This window comes from Lutra lutra, chromosome X (assembly GCF_902655055.1).
Source record: "Lutra lutra chromosome X, mLutLut1.2, whole genome shotgun sequence".
NCBI classification, from domain to species: Eukaryota; Metazoa; Chordata; class Mammalia; order Carnivora; family Mustelidae; genus Lutra; species Lutra lutra.
The window spans coordinates 57,506,785-57,530,081 of record NC_062296.1 but is presented as its reverse complement, the minus strand read 5'-3'; the positions used below and the strand labels follow the sequence as shown (position 1 = coordinate 57,530,081).

Genomic DNA, 23,297 nt, shown 5'->3' with positions numbered 1-23,297 from the left:
GATTGTGGGCAAGTAAGGGGATCATCTTCAATAAAGAGAACCTAGCCGAATTGGAAAGATACCATAAATATTGCTCGAAAATACAGCTCTAATTCCTAATGATCCCGTACCCCAAAGGAACTAACCAGTTAATTTTCCTTTTATTTACAAGTAATTTCAAACTTTGAGATGATTTCCATAAACAATACAGAGAACTCCTTTATGCTCCATGGTTGTTAGTGTTTTGACACATTTGCTTTAAGATTCTTCCCTCTCTCCTTCCCTCTCTATACACGTTCATATGTATTTTGTACATATTTTTTTCAAACCATTTGAGAGTTTGGAGAGGAAATTAGGACACAGATGTACACAGAGGGAAGACCATGGGAAGACACCGGGAGACAGCAGCCATCTATAAGCCAAGGAGCGAGGCCTCAGAATGAAACCAGACCTCTTGGTCTTCTTGGCCTCCAGAACTGTGAGGAAATCAATCTCTGCTGGAGCCACTCAGCCCGTGGTACTTCATTATGGTGTCCCAAGCAAAGCAATATCCCTGATTTGCGTGACCTCAACCCTCTTGAAGGTTCTACCTGCTTTTAGAACAGCCCTCTGTTTGGATCCGTGTGGTGTTTTCTCCTGATTGGTTTCAGATTCTGTACCTTTGGTAGGAATGTCACAGAAGTGAGGCCCTGTCCTTCTCCGGGCCTCCAATCTAGAGGCATTGTTTCCTCTCTTGATTTCTGTTTCTCCCCAAGGTGTAACACAGACTTGTTCTAGGGTAGGAACCCTACCTAACTCCCCCACGCCCCCACCCCAGAGCAGTGTGTCTAGGAAAGCAATGAGAAATCCCCACCTGTCAGTGTTGATCACCAGAGTGGACAGGAATGTGTGGTTACAAATTGTGCCCTCTGAGGATGTGGCTGTCCCTCCGACTAGAGGAGCCTTGCTGTTTCTCAGGAGCCCTATGCTGGTGTCCATGGGTGAGGCTGGCTTCCCTGTGCACCTGGGTAGTGCAGGTTGGTGTTTTCCATTCAGAGCTTTTGCTTCTTGGGTTCTGAGAGCTGGGAGATGGCACTGGTGACTAAAACATTTGACATGTGAAGTTGGGATATTTACCTCATAGGACTTTGCGGAGGATTCAACAAACTTCTTGGTAGAAAGCCCCTAGCACAGGACATCATGAAACATAGTAGAGGCTGTGTGGGCCTTGGCTATTATTATTTCTATTACCACATGCCTAGCCCTATCCGCCCCCCCCCCAATCAGAATGCCCCATTCTTGCCCTGGAAACCCCCATAGGCTCCTCAGGATGCTTACAGCCTCATTCTGAATGCTCTGCTTACTACCATATTTCAGTAATAATCATAATCCCTGGTATTTATTTAATTTTAAGTAAAGCATGGAGCCCCCTGTGGGGCTTTAACTCACAGGCACGAGATCAAGACCTGAGCTGAGATCAAGAGTCAGACGTTCAACTGACTAATATTATTGGCACCCCAGTGATACTATCAGTGCCCTGATAATCCTTGGTATTTATAAACCTCACAGCCATCCCACATCATGTGTGTGTGATCACCCTTGTCTACTCAAAAATTAGAAAATGGAGTCTCAAAAAGGCCTAGCAATAAGGTGTTGAGGTGTTCCCTTGTCACAAGCATCTGAAGTAGGATTCAGAGATTCCTGTGGGTGACTGGAGCCCTAAAGCTGGACCTAATAGCTAGGCCACTATGCAGCATGCTCGCTCTCTTGATGACATAATCTCCCACTGCACTTTCAGCACCATTGTTTTGGGTGGAGGGCGATAACGGAAGAGGACAGATCCCTGAATACTTAGCTCTGACTCTGCTCTGCCCCAAACAAGATTCCCCAGGGCAAAAATTGGGAGTGGGTCCATCAAGATGGTGTGAGGTGTAGTTTCTGCCCCTCCCAGCCCTGGAAATGGGCTTGCCATTGAGACCTTCCCAGCCTAGGCCTGGGGAATGATGGAGAAGCAGGAGAGCCAGCTGGGTAGGTAGCCAGGGAAGGGGGGTGGGCCCGAACTGACACAGCCTGACCAGTTGAGACTGGAAGGGTGATGCTGTATGGAATTAGATGAGATCCCAGAGGACAGCAAAGCATGGCAGCAAGGATGGAAGGTTAATGAGGCTGACGAGGAATTGTGAGGGCCGTGTGCAGGATCTGCTGGGAACATACCTTGGGGAGAGTCGGGCTGTAGTGAGTGTAGTGTAGGGATGGAGAGGCTAGACATAGAGGTGGAGTCAAGGGTAGGCATAAAGTACTTAGTTTATTCAGGGTGAGGCCGTGGTATCCAGTCTTAAACATGTCATCATCTCTGTTCTCTGGACCAGGGTCTTCAACCTTAGTACTACTGACATTTGGGTCTGGATCATTCTTTGTTGTGGGGGCTGACCTGTGCATCGAAGGATGTTTGCCGGCATCCCTAGCCTCTCACTGGATGAAGTAGCATCCCTTCCAGTTGTGACAATGAAAAAAAGCCATTAGGCATTGCCAAATGGCTCCTGGAGGACAAAACTGACCCCAGCCGAGAACCACTGATCTGAAGAAACGACGTTTCATGTCCTCTACCATAGGAGTCGGCAAACTTTTTCTATGAAGGGCTAGGTAGTAACTACTTTGGGCTTTCTGGGCCGTGTGTGGTGTCTGTCACAACTACTCGGCTCTGCCATGGTAATGGCAAAGCAGTTTTGGACAATTTGAAAACAAACAGGGATGGTTGTGTCATACTCAAACTTTAGTTACGGGCACTAAAATTTGAATTTCACAACATTTTCACATGTCCCAAGATCTTGTGACTATTTTCAACCACTTTTCAAAAAAGATTTTATTTATTTGACAGAGAGAGAGAACAAGTAGGGAGAGTAGGAGAGGGAGAAGCAGGCTCCCTCCTGAGCAGAGAGCTGGGGGTGGGACTTGATCCCAGGACCCTGGGATCCTGACCTGAGCTGAAGGCAGACACTTAACTGACTGAGCCACCCAGGTGCCCTCCAATCACTTTAAAATGGGAAAGCTTTCTTAGCTCCTAGGCCATGCAAAAACAGGTGGCAGGCTCTGCTTAGCTCAAAGACCACAGGTTCCCACCCTGGTCTAGCAGGTAGGAGTCCCGTTTTTCACCTAAGCTGCCCAGGTTTGATACCCCATCTGGGAATGTGCAAGAGCTTTCATAGAACATTTTTTGTTTGTTTGTTTGCTTGCTTTTTAATCAAAGCAGCTTTCTAAAAATTTCCCCTTGCCTGTTCTAGCTTTTCAGGTCCCAGTGAATAACATAAGGTGAGTTGGAGACTTAGCACAGACTGGTGGAGACATTGTGTCCTATAAAAACCTTCCATGCAAAATACATGATTTTTCAATTAATCTCTTTAACTTTCTAAGAGAAGTATTTCAGACCTACAGAAAAATTACAGGAATAGCTCAGAAAAATCCAATATCACTTTATCCACATTCATCCATTTTTTTACCTTTTGCCCCATATCCTTCATTTTTCTCAATCTCCAGATTATTGGTTTTTTTTTAACCATTTGATAGTTAAGTTGCAGACATTCTGACTCTTTTTTAGATTTTTATTTATTTATTTGTTAGAGAGACAGCACAAGCAGGGAGAATGGCAGGCAGGCAGAGAGAGAAGGGAGCCCAATGCGGGACTTGATCCTGGGACCCTGGGGTCATGATCCGAGCTGAAGGCAGATGCTTAACTGACTGAGCCACCCAGGCATCCCGACATTCTGACTCTTTACCCTTAAAAACTTATTTGTGAATCTCTTTGGAATGAGGACATCACTTGCATGACCACAGGGCAATTTTGAAAAAAAATTTTTTTCAAAATGTTGAAAGCTTTCTCGAAATTATAATTTATACCCCCATACAACTCACATTGTAAATGGACAGTTTTGTGATGTTGAGCAAATTTGCATGGTTGTCACACAAGCCAGTTAGAACACTTCGATTCACACCAAGAGTTTCCATCACGCCAGGTTGCAGTCCGTCCCCACCCCTAAACCAACCCCCTCCCCCTGCTGATCAATCTGCTTTCTGTCTCCACAGATCTACCATTTCTAGGAATTGTACATGAATTGAATCATACTACACACACACTTGCACACTCTTTTGAGTCTGGCTTCTTTTACTTAACAAAGTGTTTTTGAGATGCGTTCCTGTTGTTACGTGTATAAGTACTTTTTAAAAAATATATTTATTTATTTGACACAGAGAGAGAGATCACAAGCAGGGGTAGTGGCAGAAGGAGAGTGAGAATCAGGTTTCCTGCCTAGCAGGGAGCCCTATGTGGGGCTTGATCCCAGGACCCTGGGATCATGACCCGAGCTGAAGGCAGACACTTAATCACTGAGCCACCGAGACACCCCTGTATAAGTAGTTCTTTCCTTTTTATTTTTGAATAGTGTTTGGTTATATGAATGTACCATATTATACATTGACCGGGAGGTGAACATTTGGAATGCTTCCAAATTATGAATAATGCCGCTATGAACTTCTGCATACAGGTGCTTATGTGAACACATGTTCCATTTCTCCAGGGTAAATATCTAGTAGTAAACTGGTTGGTTGGATGGAAAGTGTATGTTTAATTTTTTGAGAAACTAGCAAATTGTTTCCCAAAGTGGCTACACTGTTTTACTTTCCCCAGTGTCAATTATGAGAGTTCCAGTCATTCTGTATCCTTGCTGATGTTCAGTATGGTCAGTCATTTTAACTGTAGGTTATAAAATGGTATCTCAGTTGTGCATTTAATTTACATTTCCTTGATGATAAACATCTTCTCATATGCTTCTTAATCATTTGTATGTCTTCCTTGGTGAAATGTCTCTTCAAGTCTTTTCCCCATTTCTTCTTCCTTTTTTTCCCTCAAATCTTTATTGAAATTCTGGTTGGTTCTTTTTTTAATGTACATCATGTTGATTGATTTATGAATATAAATTTATTCCTGCAGCCCAGGAATAAATTCCACTTGATTGTGGTGAATGATTCTTTTAATGCACTGTTGGATTCAATTTGCTAGTATGTTAGTGAGAATTTTTGTATCCATGTTCATCAGGGATATTGAGCTGTAATTCTCCTTTTTCATGGGGATCTTTCATTTGATTTTGAGTCCTTTCTCTTTTCTTTTTGATAAGTCTGGCTCAGGTTTATCAATTTTATTAATGCTTTCAAAGAATCCACTCCTAGTTTCGTTGATCTTTTTTACTGGTTTTTGTTTGTTTGTTTCTATATCATTTATTTCTGCTCTAATCTTTATTATTTCCCTTCTCATTTAGGCTTTATTGCTGTTCATTTTCTAGCTTGTTTAGGTGTAAGGTTAGGTTGTGTATTTGAGATTATTTTTTTCTTGCTTTGTGTGGTAGGCCTGGATTGCAATATACTTCCCTCTTAGGATCACCTTTTTTGCATTCCAAAGCTTTGGACTATCATGTTTTCATTTTCATTTGCCTCCATGTATTTTTAAATTTCTTAAATTCCTGGTTAACCCATTTATTATTCTTTAGTAGGATGTTCTTTAACCTCTGTGTATTTGTGTTCTTTCCAAATTTTTTCTTGTGGTTGACTTCAAGTTTCATAGTGTGGTCTGAAAATATGCATGGTGAGATTTTCATCTTTTTGTACTTGTCAGTGGCTGATTTGTGACCCAGTATGTGATCTGTTCTGAAGAATGTTCCATGTGCATTCAAAAAGAATGTTATCTGCTGCTTTAGGATAAAATGTCCTGAATATCCCTGTTAAGTCCATCTGGTCCAGTGTGTCATTCAAAGCCCTTGTTTCCTTGTTGATCTTCTGCTTAAATGATCTGTCCATTGCTGTGAGTGGGGTGTTAAAGTCCCCCACTATCATTGTATTATTATCCATGAGTTTCTTTATGTTTGTTATTAATTGATTTATATATTTGGGTGCTCCCAAGTTGGGAGCATAAATATTTATAATTATTGGATCTTCTTGGTGGATAGACCCCTTGATTATGATATGGTGCCCTTCTTCATCTCTTGTTACATCTTTGTTTTAAAATTTAGTTTGTGAGATGTAAGTTTGGCTACTTGGTTTTCTTTTGATGTCCATTAGAGTGACAGATGGTTCTCTATCCCTTCATTTTTGATCTGCAGGTGTCTTGAGGTCTAAAACGTAGCCAGCATATAGATGGGTCTTGTATTTTTTTATTGTTATTCATTCTGATACTCTATGTATTTTGATTCAAGCATTTAGTCTGTTTACATTCAGAGTAATTATTGTAGGTGTAGATTTAGTGCCATTGTGTTATGTGTAAAATTGGTGTTTCTGGTGATGTTCTCTGTTCCTTTCTAATCTTTGTTGCTTTTGGTCTTTTTTCCCCTATTCAAAGAGTCCCCTTTTATATTTCTTGCAAGGCTGGTTTAGTGGTCATGAACTCCTTTAGTCTTTATCTGGGAAAGTCTCTCTCCTTCTATTCTGAATGACAGCCTTGCTGGATTGAGTGTTCTTTTTTAAAAGATTTTATTTATTTATTCATGACAGACAGAGAGAGAGAGAGAAGCAGAGGCAGAGGGAGAAGCAGGCTCCCCAAGGAGAGGGAAACTGATGTGGGACTCGATCCCAGGATCCCAGGATCATGACCCGAACCAAAGGCAGATGCTTAACCATCTGAGCCACCCAGTTGCCCAGGATTGAATGTTCTTGTCTGTAGATTTTTCCCATTCAGCATTTTGAATCTATCCTGCCAGTCTCTGCTGGCTTGTCAAATTTCTGTGTGAGATCTGCCATAACGTGATATGTCTTCCCTTGTAGGCTAAGGACTTTTTTCCCCTTGCTCCTTTCAGGATTTGTTCCTTGTCTGTGTATTTTATGAATTTGACTATGCTATGTCTTGGTGATGGCTGGGTTTTGTTGTATTTAATGGGAGTTCTCTGAGCTTCTCAAATTTCAATGTCTATTTCCTTCCCCAGATTAGGGAAGTTTTCAGCTATAATTTGCTCAAATAAACCTTCTCCAGTTCTTTTCTCTTGTATGATATGAATGTTATTATGCTTTAGGGAATCACTTTGTTCCTACATCTACATTCATGATCTGATACCTTTCTTTCCCTCTTTCTTTCCAGCTTCATTATTTTCCATAATTTTATCTTCTCTATCACTGATTTGTTCCTCTGCCTTGTCCGTCCTTGTTGTCATTACATCCAATCAGTTTTGTATCTCGGTTATAGCATTTTTTTATTTCAGTCTCATTTTTAGTTCTTTTATCTCTGTAGTAAGAGAATCTCTAGTTTTTTCCATGCTTTTCTCAAGCTCACCTAGTTTCCTTATGATTATTGTTGTAAATCCTAGTTCAGACGCCTTCCTTGTGTCTGTATTGATTAAATCCCTGGCCATGACTTCTTACTGTTCTTTCTTTTGGGGTGAATTCCTGCACCTTGTCATTTTGTCTGGGTCCCTTTGTGTGTCTGTGATTGTTGGGAAAGCCTGTTATAATTCTGCTCCTGAGGGTATTGGCTCTATTAGAAAGTGGTGCTATACTGTCTTGGGCCTGATGCTTCAGGAAATGTTTCAGAGTCTGCAACCTGCTGTCGTGTTTTGGCTGCCCTTTCCCTCAGGTCAGTCCTCCAAGGAGTTTCTCCTTGCCTGTGGTGGGGGGTGTTTGGACCTTGTTCATTGTTTGGCAGGTTTTAACTAGGTGTGTTTGGGTCTGCTTGCAAAAAGAAGCTAGATTCTATATCCCCCAGAATGGAAGCTGTGCGGCGCTCTGTGATCAGTGGACTTGCTCATTCTCCCACTGACTTCCACCTGCAGGGCACCGGGCTTGGTGTTGATGGCTCCAGCGTCCACTGGGGGGCACTGTGTTGCTCACTGAAGTTGGTCAGTGCTGATGGAGGGGGTGGGGTGGGGGGGATAAGGGCATCACCTTGCTGTCTTGCCCCAGAGTGGGGAGTTCGTGCCCACCACTCTTCAGGAAGCCATCACAGAAGGGAAAACTCTCCCCTGTTGTGTCCCTGGCTTCCATCAGATCCCTGCCTTCACCCTGTGTCCAAGCTGCCTGCCTGTGTTTGGTCTCAGGCGAACCGCTGGGTTTCAGAACAACAAATTTTAGGGATGTCTGGGTGGCTCAGTCAGTTAAGTGTCTGCCTTCCACTCAGGTCATGATCCCATGGTCCTGCGATCAAGCCCTGCATCAGGCTCCTTACTCAGCAGGCAGCCTGCTTCTCCCTCTGCCTGCTGCTCCCCCTGCTTATGTGCTCTCTCTCTCTCTCTCTCTCTCTCTCTCTCTCTGACAAATAAATAAAATCTTAAAAAAAAACCTCCAAATTTTAGGGACCTGCATGGCACAGACCCACACTGATTGTCCTGGGGCAGGGTCCTGCCACACTGTGGCCAGTGCCAGTTTGTCCCCGAAAAGCAGTCCCACGACTGCACAGCAATTCAGAGTTAATGGTAAAGTGTAGCAGAAAGTCACCACTGAGATTTGCTGCCCTCAGCAGGTAATCTCTGTTCCTATGCTAGTGAACAGGATATCACGTTGGTGCCCGCCACCTCTTTGGTCCCCAGAAAGGCTGTGCCATCTCTCCCCGATGCATTCCAAGAAGGGGAAACCTTTCTCTCCATGCGACCCAGGGGATCCTCAGGCCATGCTGCACCCTTCCGGGCCTCCACCCTCCTTCCCCACCAGAGCACTGCTTAGCCCACCAAGCATGACCCCAGTGATGGCACGGACTTCTAAAACTTGAGACTTAGAGCTCCACTGCTTATAAAAACTTGCAGTAATCAGCCCTTCTCCTTTTCCCAGTCAGTGGTTTGGGGGAAGAGTTTTTCTTGTGCAATCGCCTGCATGCTGCTTTCTCTCTCTCTCTCTGCTCTTGCTTTCTCTCTCTCTCTCTGCTTTCTCTCTCCCCCTCCCTCCTCTCTCCATGATCAGGGCTTCTTCCCTTCCCCATCACCCACAATTCTTTGCTCCTCCAAATCAACTCTCTGCAGCTCCTACCTTCCATGACGTGGCTGTTTTTCTACCTCTAGATAATGCAGTTTGCTTTCTCAGTCCTCAGATCGTTCTTGGGTGTTCAGATTGATTTGATATTTATCTAGCTGTGTTTGAGGGATGAGGCAAGCCTAGGGCCCCCCTACTCCTCCACCATCTTAACTCTTCCCCATTTCCTCCATTTTTATTGGGCGGTTTGTCATCTTACTGCATTAAAAGGGTTTTTTTTTTTTTTTGTATATTCAGGATATAATTCCTTATGCAATATATGATTTGCAAATATTTCCACATAGTCTGTGGCTGGTCCTTTCATTTTCTTAATGATGTCTTTGCAGGAAATATTTTTAAAATCTCAGTGGAGTCCAATGCATCATTTTGTATGGATTGCACTCTTAAAGTCATATCTAAAAAATCTTTGTGTAAGCCACAGTCACAAAGATTTTCTCCTATGTTTTCTTTGTAAGATTTTTTTCATCTTTGCCTTTACACTTAGGATTATCATTCATTTTGAGTCACATATGGTGAGATATGAGTCTAATTTCATTTTTTGTGTTTTGTTTTGCATATGGATATGAAGTTGTTTCAGGACTTTTTGTTTTTCAGGATTATTTGTTGGAAAGATTATCTTTTTACTGTTGAATTGCCTTGGCACCTTTGCCAAAAGTCAGATGACAAAAATGTGAGGATTTATTTCTGGACTCTATTCTGTTCTGTTGAGCTATATATCTATCCTTATTCTAAAAATATAAGTCTTGGTTATTGTAACTTTATATTAAGCTTTGCAATTAGGTAGTGTGAGTCCTCCAACATTGTTCTCTTTCAAAATTATTTTGGCTATTCTATGCTCTTTCCATTTCCATATAAATTTCAGAATCAGTTTGTCAATTTCTAAAAATGAAACAAAACAAAAACCCTGCAGGGATTTTCATAGGGATTACACTGAGCCTATAAATCAATTTGGGAAGACTTGACATCTTAAAGATATTGAATCTTTCTAGGGTACCTGGGTGGATCAGTGGGTTAAGTGTCCAACTCCTGATTTCAGCTCAGGTCTTGATCTCAGGGCTGTGAGACTGATCCCTGCATCAGGCTCTGTGCTGGGTGTGGAGCCTGCTTAGGATTCTGTCTCTCTTTCCCTCCCCCCGCCACTTCCAACCCCCCTCTAAAAAAAAAATACTGAGTCTTCCAATCCATGAGGATAGTATATCTCTCCATTTAAAAAAAAAAAAAAAAGCTCTTATTTCATTTCTATTAGTAATGTGTTGTATTTTTTCAGTGCATGCGTCTTGCATTCCTGGTGTCAACTTTATTCCTAAGTATTTTTTCTTTGTCATTCTATTATAAATGGAATGACTTTCTTAATTTTCTTCTTACACTGTTTCTAATATATAGAATGCAACTGATTTTGTATAGTGATCTGTTATCCTATGACCCCACTAGACTCACTTACTAGTTCTAGTAGATTTTTTCTTATTGTAGATAACTCTGAATTTTCTATAAAAAGATCATGTTGTCTGTGAATAAAAACAATTTTATTTCTTCTTTTCCAGTATATATTCCTTCTAGTATCTTTTCCTTATTATATCGGTTGAAATCTCCAATGCAATGTTGAGTAGAAGTGGGGAGAGAAGATATTCTTGCCTTTTTTCTAAACTTAGGTCAAAAACATTCTGTCTTTCACCAGCAAGTATAATATCAGCTGTAGTTTTTTGGAAAGTCACACTTAATAAGATTGAGGACATTTTCCTCTATTCCTAGTTTATTGAGGCTTTTATAGATGAAAGGGTGTTGGAATTTAATAAGTATTTTTCCTGTGTCTGTGGGGATGATGGTCATGTGGTTTTTGTCTTCTATTAGTATAGTGGTTCTCATTGATGGATTTATTGGATGTTTATAATGAGTCCAAGGGATTTCAGGGCCAATCAAGGAAAAAGATGTGGCCACAGATTGGCAGGAATAGACAACCAGCTTTAAAAGGATGCGCACATGGGGACCATCGCTCACAGGGGGAGACCTTCCAAAGGGCCACACCATTCTGAAGGGGTGGAGGGCAGGGCAAATCCCAGGCAAGGGGTACCTGAGAGGGGACTTCCGTATCTTGATGGGGAGTCTCTTTGTTAAAGAGTTCTGAAGAGCAGCAGTGATCTGCGGTCTTATAGATCTAGGATTTTTCTTCTCTATGGCTAGCAAATTTTGCCTGCAGTTTTGTGGGTATACAAAGCAGACGGGCTCTAAATGGTTAAAAATCTGCTTCTCGGGGCTATATTTAAAACACAGGGATATGTAAAACTTTAGCACAAGGAGCTAATGGTACTGACCTGTTGTGAAAAAGTAAACAATATAGGACCAATATATAAGGCCTCTCTTTGGCTCATTTATATAGCAATCTATCCCCTGCCCCTGTATTGTCTTATAACAAAAGTTGTAATTTATTTCTCTTTTTTTTTAAAGATTTTTTTTTTTATTTATTTGACAGAGAGAGATCACAAGTGGGCAGAGAGGCAGGCAGAGAGAGAGAGAGAGGAGGAAGCAGGCTCCCTGCAGAGCAGAGAGCCCCATGTGGGACTCGATCCCAGGACCCTGAGATCATGACCTGAGCTGAAGGCAGAGGCTTAAGCACTGAGCCACCCAGGTGCCCCTTATTTCTCTTTTTTAAAAAGATTTTTATTTATTTGACAGAGAAAGAGAGAGAGAGAGCACATAAGCAGGGGCAGTGGCAGGCAGAGGGAGAGGGAGAAACAGACTCCCTGCTGAGCAGGGAGCCCAATGCGAGACTCAATCCCAGGACCCCAAGATCATGACCTGAGCTGAAGGCAGACAGACGCTCAACTGACTGAGCCACCCAGGTACCCCTGTAATTTATTTCTTAACACAGGATTTCGGGGGCCGTGTAAAGCATTCTTAAGACCCAGAATTCCAAGAAGGCACAAACTGAAAATGCAAAGCTCCTTGACAGCCAGTGGATTTAGTGGGGGGAAATCAGGAGAATGGAAAAAGATTTTATTGTTCGATCTGTTTAGTCAACAGAGTGATTTTATGGCCTCTACAATGCATATCCCCGAGTGTTAGTGAAACTGGATGAGTGTTATCTACCTGCGTGCAGAGAGACGAATTGGTAAGTACGCAGAACCCCTCGCCCCACCACACCAAGCAACCAATAAGCAATTGAGGGCTAGGTGGGTATCCAACGCCGTGGCTCCTAAACTGTGGTAAGATTTGGCCAAGAGTTTCAGTCCTTGGGCCATTTGTTTAATTTGTGTGAACATAGCTACCTGTGTTACTTTTCGTTTAGTGTCCCAAGCCCCAAATGTATACAGTTTGCCCCCAAAATTAGTGATTGCAGGGTGGTTAGAACAAGAGGGGCTGTTTGAAAAGCTCATTTGCAGTGATGGAGAGTGGTGGCTAGCATGAGTTGTGGGAGCAAGTCCTTGGGCGGGGGGGTTAAAGCTGCTGTAATTTTTAGCCATGTCCAGGTACGTGAAATATTGTCCTGTGTTGGATGAGGGAAAGCTTATGATGGAGGAAACCATCTGATTCCCTTCCAAACTCCCAGGTTCCTCCTGCTGCCTACATTCTCCGTGTTCCTGTGAAGGTTAAGTTTGTATGGCTTTACTGAAGTTCCAGGGAGTGTTAATAGAAAGATACAGTGTTAGGGTGCCTGGGTGGCTCAGTTGGTTAAGCGACTGCCTTCAGCTCAGGTCATGATCCTGGAGTCCCAGGATGGAGTCCCGCATCTGGCTCCCTGCTCAGTGGGAAGTCTCCTTCTCCCTCTGACCCTCCCACCTCTCTCATCCTCTCTCCCCCCTCTCTGTCATTTTCTCTCTCTCAAATAAAGAAAGAAAGAAATAGTAAATAATAAAAATAAAATCTTAAAAAAAAGTGTGTTGCAGTCAAATAGCTTTGCAATTGGTCATGGGCACAGCCCACGATTGGCCACATATTTCTGTACTCTTAGCCTCTGGTTATTGTTGCTGGGTGTTGAGGGGTACAGGAATGGGCTTATCTTGATGAAAGAAGTTGATGGAGGAGCTCGGCCTAGGAGGAGCGTAGTTCTTACGCTATGCCCCTGAAAATCAGGTTGGCAGAAGCAAGGCCAGCGTGCGCCATCTTGTGGATGGCGGTGGCTAGACACGGCTGTGGTTTGGTCGCTAAATCTGTATCCTCCTCCTTTTTCTGTTAAGTGTGCTCTGGTGCCTGGGTTTCCTGCTGGCTGCGTGTAGTAAGCAGCATCGGTGTGATTCCAGTGTGGGGAATAAACTGTGCAGGCACTCTAAGCAGTTTGGAAAAAAAAAGTTGTTATTTAGCCACGCACCAAATGATGTCATGAACTGTGAGGTACTCGTGGGATCCTTATAGGGAGGGACTGAATTATTTCCAAAAGAGACATTAATTGTTTTATACATTTGGCCATTTTCTGTCTCTTTTTTGGAAGATTTTATTTATTTATTTGAGAGAAAGAGCACGAGGAGGTAGAGGGAGAAGCAGACGCCCCACGGAGCTGGGATCCTGACTCTACCACTTCTGTCCCAGGGGCCATTTTTCTAGGACAGACTCAGAGGGTGCCCCTTGGGAGGGGGTGATGTGACCACGCCAGTCAATTTCCTCCCTTGTGGGGTCCTGGACATTTTTTTCAAGAATTCCCCCAGAACGGTGACCGTCTCACTCAAATATTTCTGAAGGCATTTGATGGTTTCGGTGGACTCAGCAGACGTTACAGTAGCTGTAAGCAAGTAGATGTGGGTTTGAGTGGAAAGACTCCCATGCAGGTGGGCAGATAGATTTCTCCATAGGATCTGATCTGCTTTTCATGGGGCTTGTCCTTGCTGTGACACCTTGGAGCTCTGCTGGTTCACTGTGGTGGCTAAGGAATGCAGCAATGTTTGCAAAGCGCACTTCCCCCACGTGTAGTGTCAGCTTGCCCTTGGCCTTGTGAGGGAATGGTAGAGAGGAATTCCCAAGCTGATTGTAGACACTGATATCTTGGGCTTGCTTTGCCCTGGGTGAAATGTAGTAAACTAGATTAGCAGCCGGGAAGGAGGTTTCTTGGTAAGTTTCCCTGGGTCACTTGGTGAGAACAGTTTTCCTTCTGCCTCAGTGAGAGTGGCTTGTACTTGAAGGACAAAAGAGAGCATTACAATGAATGGGAAAAGAGCCCAGTAGTTTTAAGGGCATACGTTGTTGGCCAGATTTGATTTATCATCGTCGGGGGGACTAGTGAGAGCTCTCATTTTCTCAGTGTGATCTCGTAGGGTTTATTGGTGTTGGCTGTGGACTATGGCATTTCTAATTTGAATCCCCCAATCACGAGCATCCCAGTGGTAATACCAGTGCATGCCATCTCTGGGCCTGCCTTAAATTAGATTCATGGTTGGTGGCCCTTTGCTCCGTTCATTTGCTAGCACTGGATGGTAATAGTCAATTTCATCTGATTTGGAGGAAAATTGGCCCCCAGAGTTGGAAGATCTGGGTGAGTCACAGCCACATGGTAGAGCCTGGCTTAGCCAGAGTGGGAGCTGCTGGTTAGTTTAGAGACAGGAGGGCGAGGAGCACCAGCCTCTGTGTTGGTGTCTGTGATCGTGGTAGCAGGACAGACCGATCTGAATAGGCAACGGCACAGTTCTTGGGGTCTCCGTGCTGACCCACGTCGCATGTCACCCTGTAGCATGTGTGTGGCCTGTTGCTTTCAGACAAACCTCGTCACCAGTAGGGTGTGTGGGGGGGGTCCACTGGGGGCTGTGGAGCTGATGCTGGCATAGGTAGGAAGTTCTCCAGTAAGGAGAGGACACAGCAAAAGTTTAGAGGTGAAAGTCGTGGGTCATCTGTGTGCAGCAGTCAGGGCGGGGAGAGAGCAATCAGTCCGTGAGATCTGCTGCTGAGTTGTGGCCGGTGTGGATACGTATGCTAGCCAAAGTCAGAGCATCTCTACTGGTGGTCTCTTTGTTGTGAATTTTCGTATGATGAAGTTATGCCACGGGGGTGCGAATTTAATGGAATCAGGATTGTGGGCAGTACTTTTGATCTTTTTAAAAAAGATTTTATTTATTTATTTGCGAGAGCAACAGAGAACAAGTGGGGATAGAGGCAGAGGGAGAAGCAGGTTTCCTGCAGAACAGGGAGCCCAATGTGGGGCTCGATCCCAGGACCCTGAGATCATGACCCAAGCCAAAGGCAGATGGCTAACCGACTGAACCACCCAGGCGCCCCTGTACTTTTGAACCCGAGGGACCATTGTTCTTTCAGGAGTTCTTGTTTTAAAATGCCTCTATTTCTTTCTATGATAGTTCTTGCTGTAGGATGACAGGATAGGTGGAAAATCTAAGCTGTGCTAGTTTTTTATTGAGGTATAATTGACATTAACTGTAGGTATATAATGTAACAATTCAATATTTGTATATATTGTGGCATGATCAACACAGAAGGCTAGCAAATGTCCATCACCATATATTGTTACAAAACCATTTTTTTCCTTGTGCTAAAGGACTTTCAAGATATACTCTCCTAGAAACTTTCAAATATGCAGTATAGTATTATTAACTATAGAAACCGTGGCGGACCCTGCCTCCCTAGAACCTACTCAGTTTATAACTGCAAGTTTGTGCCTTTTGACTCCTTTCGCCCATTTGCCTACCATGCAGCCCCTGCCGTGGGCAGCCGTCGGTCTGTTCTCTGAGTCTGTGAGTCTGGTTTTAGTTTTTAGGGTTTTTTTTAGATTGTACGTATAAGTGAGATCATATGGCATCTGTCTTTCCCTGTCTGAGTTATCTCATTTAGAATGATGCTCTGTGGGCACCTGGCTGGCTCAGTCAGTCGAGCATGCGACTTTTGATCTCAGTGTCATGAGTTCAAGCCCCACATTAGGCGTAGAGCTTGCTTATGTACATGCACACAGACACACACACATATACATACACACATACATATGTACATACATACATCAGGATAATGCTCTGAAGGTCCATCCATGTTGTTGCAAATGGCAAAATTTCATTCCTTTTGATGTCAATGGGATTTTTTTATATACCATATTTTATATTTATTTCATATTTATTTTATCCATTCATTTATCAGTAGACACTTAGGTTGTTTCTGTATGTTATCTATTAAAAATAGTGCTACAGGGGCACCTGGGTGGCTCAGTCAGTTAAGCGTCAGCCTTTGGCTTGGGTCATGGTCCCAGGGTCCTGGGATTGAGTCCCGCGTCAGGTTCCCGGCTCAGCGGGAAGCCTGCTTCTCCCACTGCCTCTGCCCACTCCCCCAGCTTATGCTCTCTCTCTCCCTCTCTCATTCTATCTCTCTCTCAAATAAATGAATAAAATCTTTTAAAAAATAGTGCTGCAATGAACATGGGGATGCATATATTTTTTTTAAATTTTTAATGGTTAAACTACTTTAATATTTTTGTTTTACTCTTTTTATTTTTATTTTTTTACTTCAGCATAGTTGACACACAAAGTTACATTACTTTCAGGTGTACAACATAGTGAGTCAACAAGTGTTTGCGTTATGCTGTGCTCCCCACAAGGGTAGCTCCCATCTTTCACCATACAGCGCTATTACGATACCATCGCCTATATTCCCTATGTCGTACCCTTTATTCTTGGGACTTATGCCATAACTGGAAGCCTGGATCTCCCCTTCCCCTTCACCCATTTTGCCCGTCCCCGCCCCCCCCCCCCCCCCGCCCATCACTCTGGTACCCATCACTTTGTTCTCTGTATTTATAGATCTGATTCTGCCTTTTGTTTGTGTGTTTTATTTATTTGCATACATCTTTTTACATTTATGTTTTTCTTTGGATAATTACTAAGAAGTGGAATTCCTGGATTATATGGTAGCTCTATTTTTACTTCTTTTGAGAAACCTCCATACTCTTTTTCATGGTAGCTGCCCCAATTTACTACATTCCTACCAACAGGGCACAAGGGTTATCTTTTCTCCACATCCTCACCAACACTTGATATTTCTTTGTGGTTTTGATTTGCATCTCCCTGATGATCAGTGATGTTGAGCATCTTTTCATGTGTCTGTTCGCCATCTTGTATATCTTCTTTAGGAAAATGTCAGTTCCTGTCCTCTGCTCAGTTTTAATAGGATGGGGGTTTTTTTGGTGTTGTGTTGTATGAGTTCTTTATATGTTTTGCATACCAACCCTTTATCAGATCTGTCATTTGCAAACATCTCTCATTCAGCGGGTTGCCTTTTCGCTTTGTGGATGGTTTGTTTTTTGTTTTGTTTTACTTATTTATTTTTTATTTATATTCACTGTACTAAATCTTTTCATTTTAGTCTAGTTTGGATAGTTTACTTTTGCTTTTGTTTTCCTTGCCTTAGGAGATATATCTAGAAAAAATGTTGCTATAGCCAGTGTCAGAGAAACTGCTATCTGTGTTCTCTTGTAGTATTTTTCTGGTTTCAAGTCTCACATTTAGATCTTTAATCCATTTTGAATTTATTTTTGCAGAGGGTGTAAGGAAGTGGTCCAGTTCTTTTGCATGTTACTGGCCAGTTCTCCCAACACAGCTAACGTCCTACTCAAGGGTAAAAAAAAACTGAGATCTTTTCCTCTAAGACCAGAAACAAGACAAGGATGTCTGCTCTCATCACTTTTATTCAGCATGGTACTGGAAATCCTAGCCACAGCAGTCAGTCAGATAAGAAAAAGAAATGAGGCATTCATGTTGGTTAGGAAGAAACGAAGTTATCACTATTGTCAGATGACATACATGTAGAAAAACCCAAAGACTCCACCAAAACATTACTAGAAGTAAGAAATTTGGTAAAGTTTCAGAATACAGAATTGATACCAAGAAATTAATACTGTTCCTGTACACTGGCAGTGAAGCAGCAGAAAGAGAAATGAAGAAAACAATTGCATTTTTAAAAAAGTAAGAAAACAATTGTATTTTGCTTCTGCGTCAAAAAGAATAAAATACCTAGGAATAAATTTAGAGGCAAAAGACCTGTACTTAGAAAGAAATTGAAAATGATACAAATGGAAAGACATACCTTGCTCATGGATTGGCAGAACTGATATCGTTAAAATGTCCATACTACCCAAAGCAATCTATAGATTTGATGCAATCCCTATGAAAATACCAATAGCATTTTTCACCAAACGAGAACAAATAATCCTAAAATTTGTGTAGAACCACAAAGACTCTGAAAGGCAGCCAAAGCAGTCTTGAAACAAAGAACAAGGCTGGAGGCATCACAGTTCCAGATTTTAAAGTATATGGCAAACCTATATTAATCAAAACAGTAGGGTCTTGGCAAAAAAAAAAAAAAAAGATCAGTAGAGAGCCCGGAAATAAACCCACACTTATATGACAAAGGAAGCAAGAATATACAATGTGGAAAAGAGTTGCCTTTTCATTTTGTTGATGATTTCCTCTTTTTTTTTCCAGAAGCTTTTAGCTTTATGTAGTCTCACTTATTTATTTTTGCTTTGGTTGCCTTTGTTTTTGGAATCCAATCCAAAAAAATCATCACCAAGACATGTCACAAGGCTTCCCGCCTATGTTTTCTTCTAGAAAGGTTATGGTTTCAGGTCTTACATTCAGGTCTTTAATCCATTTTGAGTTAATTTTTATGCATAATGTAAGATAGTCTAATCTCCTTATTTTGCCTGTACCTGGACAGTTCCCTCAAGACCATTTATTGAAGAGACAGCTGGCATTTGGTATAGTCCCTAATGGCTTTGTTCTCCGCCATGACACCTCCTCTGTTAATAGTCCATTTTCATGAGCCCGTGATGCCCCAGTGCCCCAACCTCTCATGGAAGGGCTAGGTTGACTCCTCCACCCCATACGGACTTTGGACTATTTGAATAGGGGTAACAGTCTACAGCTGTCCATTATCTGGCCTCTTATACTCCATGCTCACTCCATTGGTAAAAGAAGACCATTGCTTTTCTTGCTTTGAGAGTCCTGACCATCCTCCCCATTGTCCCCATTGAGTGAGCGGGGAGTGGGAGGCAGGGGCATTTCTGGGCTTGGGGCAAGTCAACCTCAGTTGCAGTATATGAGGCTGTTTCCTCATGGACTTTGTAAATCTCCAGGAGGGCTGGGTATGACCTGCCCCTGTACATATCCTTTCCATTTTAATAATGAGGTCTCTGTTGCTGATCTGACTTCACAGGCCTTTTCCATTGTGCAGGACATACTAGAAATCCTGGTCCGTGGGGTAACTCGCTCTGCCCCAGAAAGGGCCTCAGTTTCCAAAAGTGCCCTGTAGGCTGCTGGGAGTTGCCTCTCCAGTGGCAAACACATTTGGGTTGAGACCGGAAGCTGATTACAATAAAAGTCCATGGGTAGGAGTTTGCCTGTTCCTTTGGTCCAGAGGCCTCAGGAAGCAAATTCTGGTGGCAGAGACTTCTAATTGTATCTTCTGCCCTCAGGGCACGTAGGGGGAAAGCTGAAATGAATAACCTCCCTTAGTTTATCTAGAGCCTCTTGTCACTCAGGTCCCCACTGAATATGGAAGACTTCTGGACTGACTACCCGGTAGATAGGGCCTAGCAAATAGTATGGCTGAAGAATGTGTTGGTGTCAAAATCCGAACTTCTAGCAAATGTCGAGCCTCCTTATGGATGTGGAAGGTTGGAATGCTAGGAGATTTTCCTTTACCAGATTGGGAATAGATTACCCTTTTTTTTTTTTTTTAAGATTTTGTTGGGCGCCTGGGTGGCTCAGTCATTAAGCGTCTGCCTTTGGCTCAGGTCATGATCCCAGGGTCCTGGGATGGAGCCCCGCATCGGTCTCCCTGCTCAGCAGGGAGTCTGCTTCTCCCTTTCCCACTCCTCCTACTTCTGTTCCCTCTCTTGCTGTGTCTTCTATCAAATAAATAATCAATAATAATAAATAAATCAAAAATAAATAATCAATAATCAAATAAATAAATCAAATAAATAAAAAGATTTTATTTACATATCTTACAGAGAGCACAAGCAGAGGGAGTGGCAGGGAGAGGGAGAAGCAGGCTCCCCGCTGAGCAGGGAGCTTGACTTGAGACTCGATCTCATGACTCTGGGATTATGACCTGAGCCGAAGGCAGATGCTTAACAAACTGAGCCACCCAGGCACCTCATAGTTTACGCTTTTCAGTTCCAAATGTAGCCCCCAAATTTAACAGAGTAAAAGGACCTTCTAGGGTACCTTATACCTTATACATTCTGAAGTGACGCAGTGGCCTGTGCCCTCTCAGAAAGGTGCTCACTCATTGTTGTGGGTCTGTAAGATGGAGAGTTGGCAGGTGCAGGGAAAAGGATGTCCTTAATATAATGCCAAAGGCATTTTGGTGGGAGTGAGGGGCAGGCATCTAGGTCCTGTCAGCAAAAACCCATGCACAGTGGTGAGACTATTGAAGTCCACCCTCCCCCTGCCCCCAGGCAACCAGGAAAAGATCTGTTTTTGACACTCAGCGGTGAAGGCAGATTATGGTCAACTCTCCTGTGAGACTTTTCACTGAACGGAACATGTTAGCCAAGTCTGTAACTCCAGACCATTTGCCCATATTCTTTTTTTTTTTTAAGAATTTTATTTATTTATTTGACAGAGATCACAAGTAGGCAGAGAGTCAGGCAGAGAGAGATGGAGAAGCAGGCTCCCTGCTGAGCAGAGAGCCCGATGTGGGGCTTGATCCCAGGACCCTGAGATCATGACCTGAGCCAAAGGCAGAGGCTTTAACCCACTGAGCCACCCAGGCGCCCTGCCCATATTCTTTTGAGTGTTGTTCGCTAAAGGGGTGATTGATTATCTGGTAGAGGAGCTCTAATGTAGGGAAAGCCTTGTTTAATCGTCTATAATCTGTAAGTAGCCATCACTCACTGGTAGTGGCTGTGAGCACAGGCTATCAGGGAATGGAATGACAGGACGGCACTTCGCGTCTGCTGTGACAGGATGTCACCCTTCGGTGCCTTGCCATGATGGTTACTGGGGTGTGTTTACCACCCACACCAGTATGGGAACATTCACTGGTTACCGGTGCCCACCAACATCGCACAAGCCTTAGGCTGTTACTCACTGATGACTGAGACTGCCCCTTCCAATAAGGAGAACAGGGATCATCTCCAAGGGAACAATCAGGACAAAAAGATCTTTAGCATTTTACCTCCCAGGGTACTGCCACCCCTTCCCCCATCTCCATCTTGTCTTCCCCCAGAATGTGGGCTTTTACTCCCCTCCAGGCTGTGTCCTGGTGAGACGCTGCCTGGAAGCAAGGCCCAGCACGCCTCTCGGTGACTTGGGGGGCCCCTTTCCAGGAAGACAGCAACCCCCTTTGGAGTCCCGTTGAGGGTCAAGAATAAAAACTTTCTTGCCTTGGTCACTTTAAGTAATGCTTCACCCAACTAAGCCCAAGGGTTAGGATCTTGATATCCCTCCAGGGACAAGCTAGAATGATGACATCTGCAACAGGATAGGTCAACGTCACAACAGCTAAGGCATGTGTCCCCTCACAACCACAGCTGCGCTTCATCAGCTGGCCTTGGCCTGTCACAGTGGTCTCCAGGGAAGAAGGCATCCTCTCATTTCCATGTTCCCCAAATCCCTGGCCTGGCCACAGGGGAACTCCTCCTTCTATGGCCCGACATGGGGTCAGGAGTAGCCCTCCCTCAGTCCAGGGCCCTGCAGTCCTCTTCTTTTTCTATCAGGCCTATGGGCCTTAGGGTATCCAGCCCCTGCCTCATATCAAAGACCCAAGCAGGTGAGCTGTTCTCCTTCCCTGGGCAGCTCAGCACCCCTGATGGCAAAAGTCCATTCTAACAATGTGGCTTCATGCACATACTGGGGTACCGCTTGACTAGGCTAACAAGGCCCAAGAGAAGCCCACAGAAGATGGAGCCACTGAGAAGAACAGTACCGTGACATGGAGGCAGTCCAGATTTGAGCCCCGAACACCTGAAGCCATCCAGAATCACGTCGCCATTTGAGTGTCCTAGCGACTAGACAGATGTGCCAATTCCTTGATTGTCACCAAAGCCCCATCCTTACGACCCCATGTAGTGAGTTTGAGGATTTGGGGCTAATCAAAGAAGAGATGGGGGTCACAAGAGGATGTCAGTATTTCTCAGCAGGATTTTTTTTTTTTTTTTGGTGGTGCTTGGACAGGTGGCATGTGACTGAAGTCCCTCATGACAGGAAAACTCCAGAGGCAATGGCACAGTGCCCCTTCCCAGAAAGGCGAGAAGACAGTGCAACTCCCGGTGGGGAGGGGAATTGGAGAATGGGAAACTAACTACAGCTGGGTAACATCACTCAGCAGCAAGGCGGCAATGGCTACCTGGTGTCCCTTATGATCCCACAGTTTGTCGTATCTATGGCTGGTGGATTTGGGGTCCAGTTTTGCAGGGTATGTGAAGCGGGCAGACTCTACCTGGCTGAAAATATGATTTGGGCTATATTAAAAGCAAGTGGATTTTTAAGATTTGAGTTTGGCACTGGCGAGCTTTGAAGTAATGGTCCCGGTTCGCTATGAAGAAGTAACAAAGAGAAGGCCCATAGATACAGGCCACACTTGCCTCATTTATGTAACAATCTTGAACTTTTATGTGAGGTAATGATAAGATTGGTTCTTTTTCAAATAGAGATGAGGTTGTTCCAGCATCACTTGCTTTGAAAAGACTGTAATTCCTCTACTAGGTTGCATTGTTTGTTGTTCATCAAATTTGTTGCAGTTCAACTGATTTGTACCTCTATTTCTAGGTTGTTCCATCTGTTCTGTTTCTTTACAGGTCTGTCCCTGTTCTTCAGGTCTTGATCATTGTAGCTTTATAGTAAGTCCTGAAACCAGACAGTGTGAGTCCTCCAATCTGGTTTTTCACAATGATCTGGGGATATTCTAGGTCCTTTGTATCTCCACGTGTATTTTAGAATCTATCAATTTGTCCAGAAAGTGTGCTGGGAGTACATTGAAACTAAACATCAGTTGGGGGAAAATTGATACCTTTACAATGTTTAGTGTTCCAATAACGGCTATATATTTATTTAGCTCTTGACATTCTTTCAGTAATGTTTGTAATTTTCTCTACAGAGATCTCATACCTATTTTGTTAAATTTATTCCTTGGGGTGTTTTGTGGTTTTTTTTTTTTTTTTACATTTCTTGATATAATTGTGAATTGCATAATTTTAAACTTATTTTCTAATTATTGCTGATATGTAGAAATACAGTTGTGTATGGGGCACCTGGATGGCTCAGTGGGTTAAGCCTCTGCCTTCAGCTCGGGTCATGGTCTCAGGGTCCTGGGATTGAGTCCCCCATTGGGCTCTCTGCTCAGCAGGGAGCCTGTTTCCCCCCTCTCTCTGCCTGCCTCTCTGCCTACTTGTGATCTCTGTCTGTCAAATAAATAAATAAAATCTT

At 43.4% G+C, this 23,297-nt stretch overlaps 1 long non-coding RNA gene across 2 annotated transcripts in view; it reads left to right on the top strand.

Moving 5' to 3' along the window:
- LOC125091413 (uncharacterized) overlaps positions 1–22,928 on the top strand; it is a 30,131-nt gene extending 7,203 nt beyond the window's left edge. For both annotated transcript variants that reach the window (XR_007124675.1, XR_007124674.1), the window contains 2 exons: positions 17,402–17,478; positions 22,047–22,928. This is a non-coding gene — a long non-coding RNA (uncharacterized LOC125091413). The remainder of the gene's footprint in view (positions 1–17,401; positions 17,479–22,046) is intronic.
- The last annotated feature ends 369 nt before the right edge of the window (positions 22,929–23,297 follow it).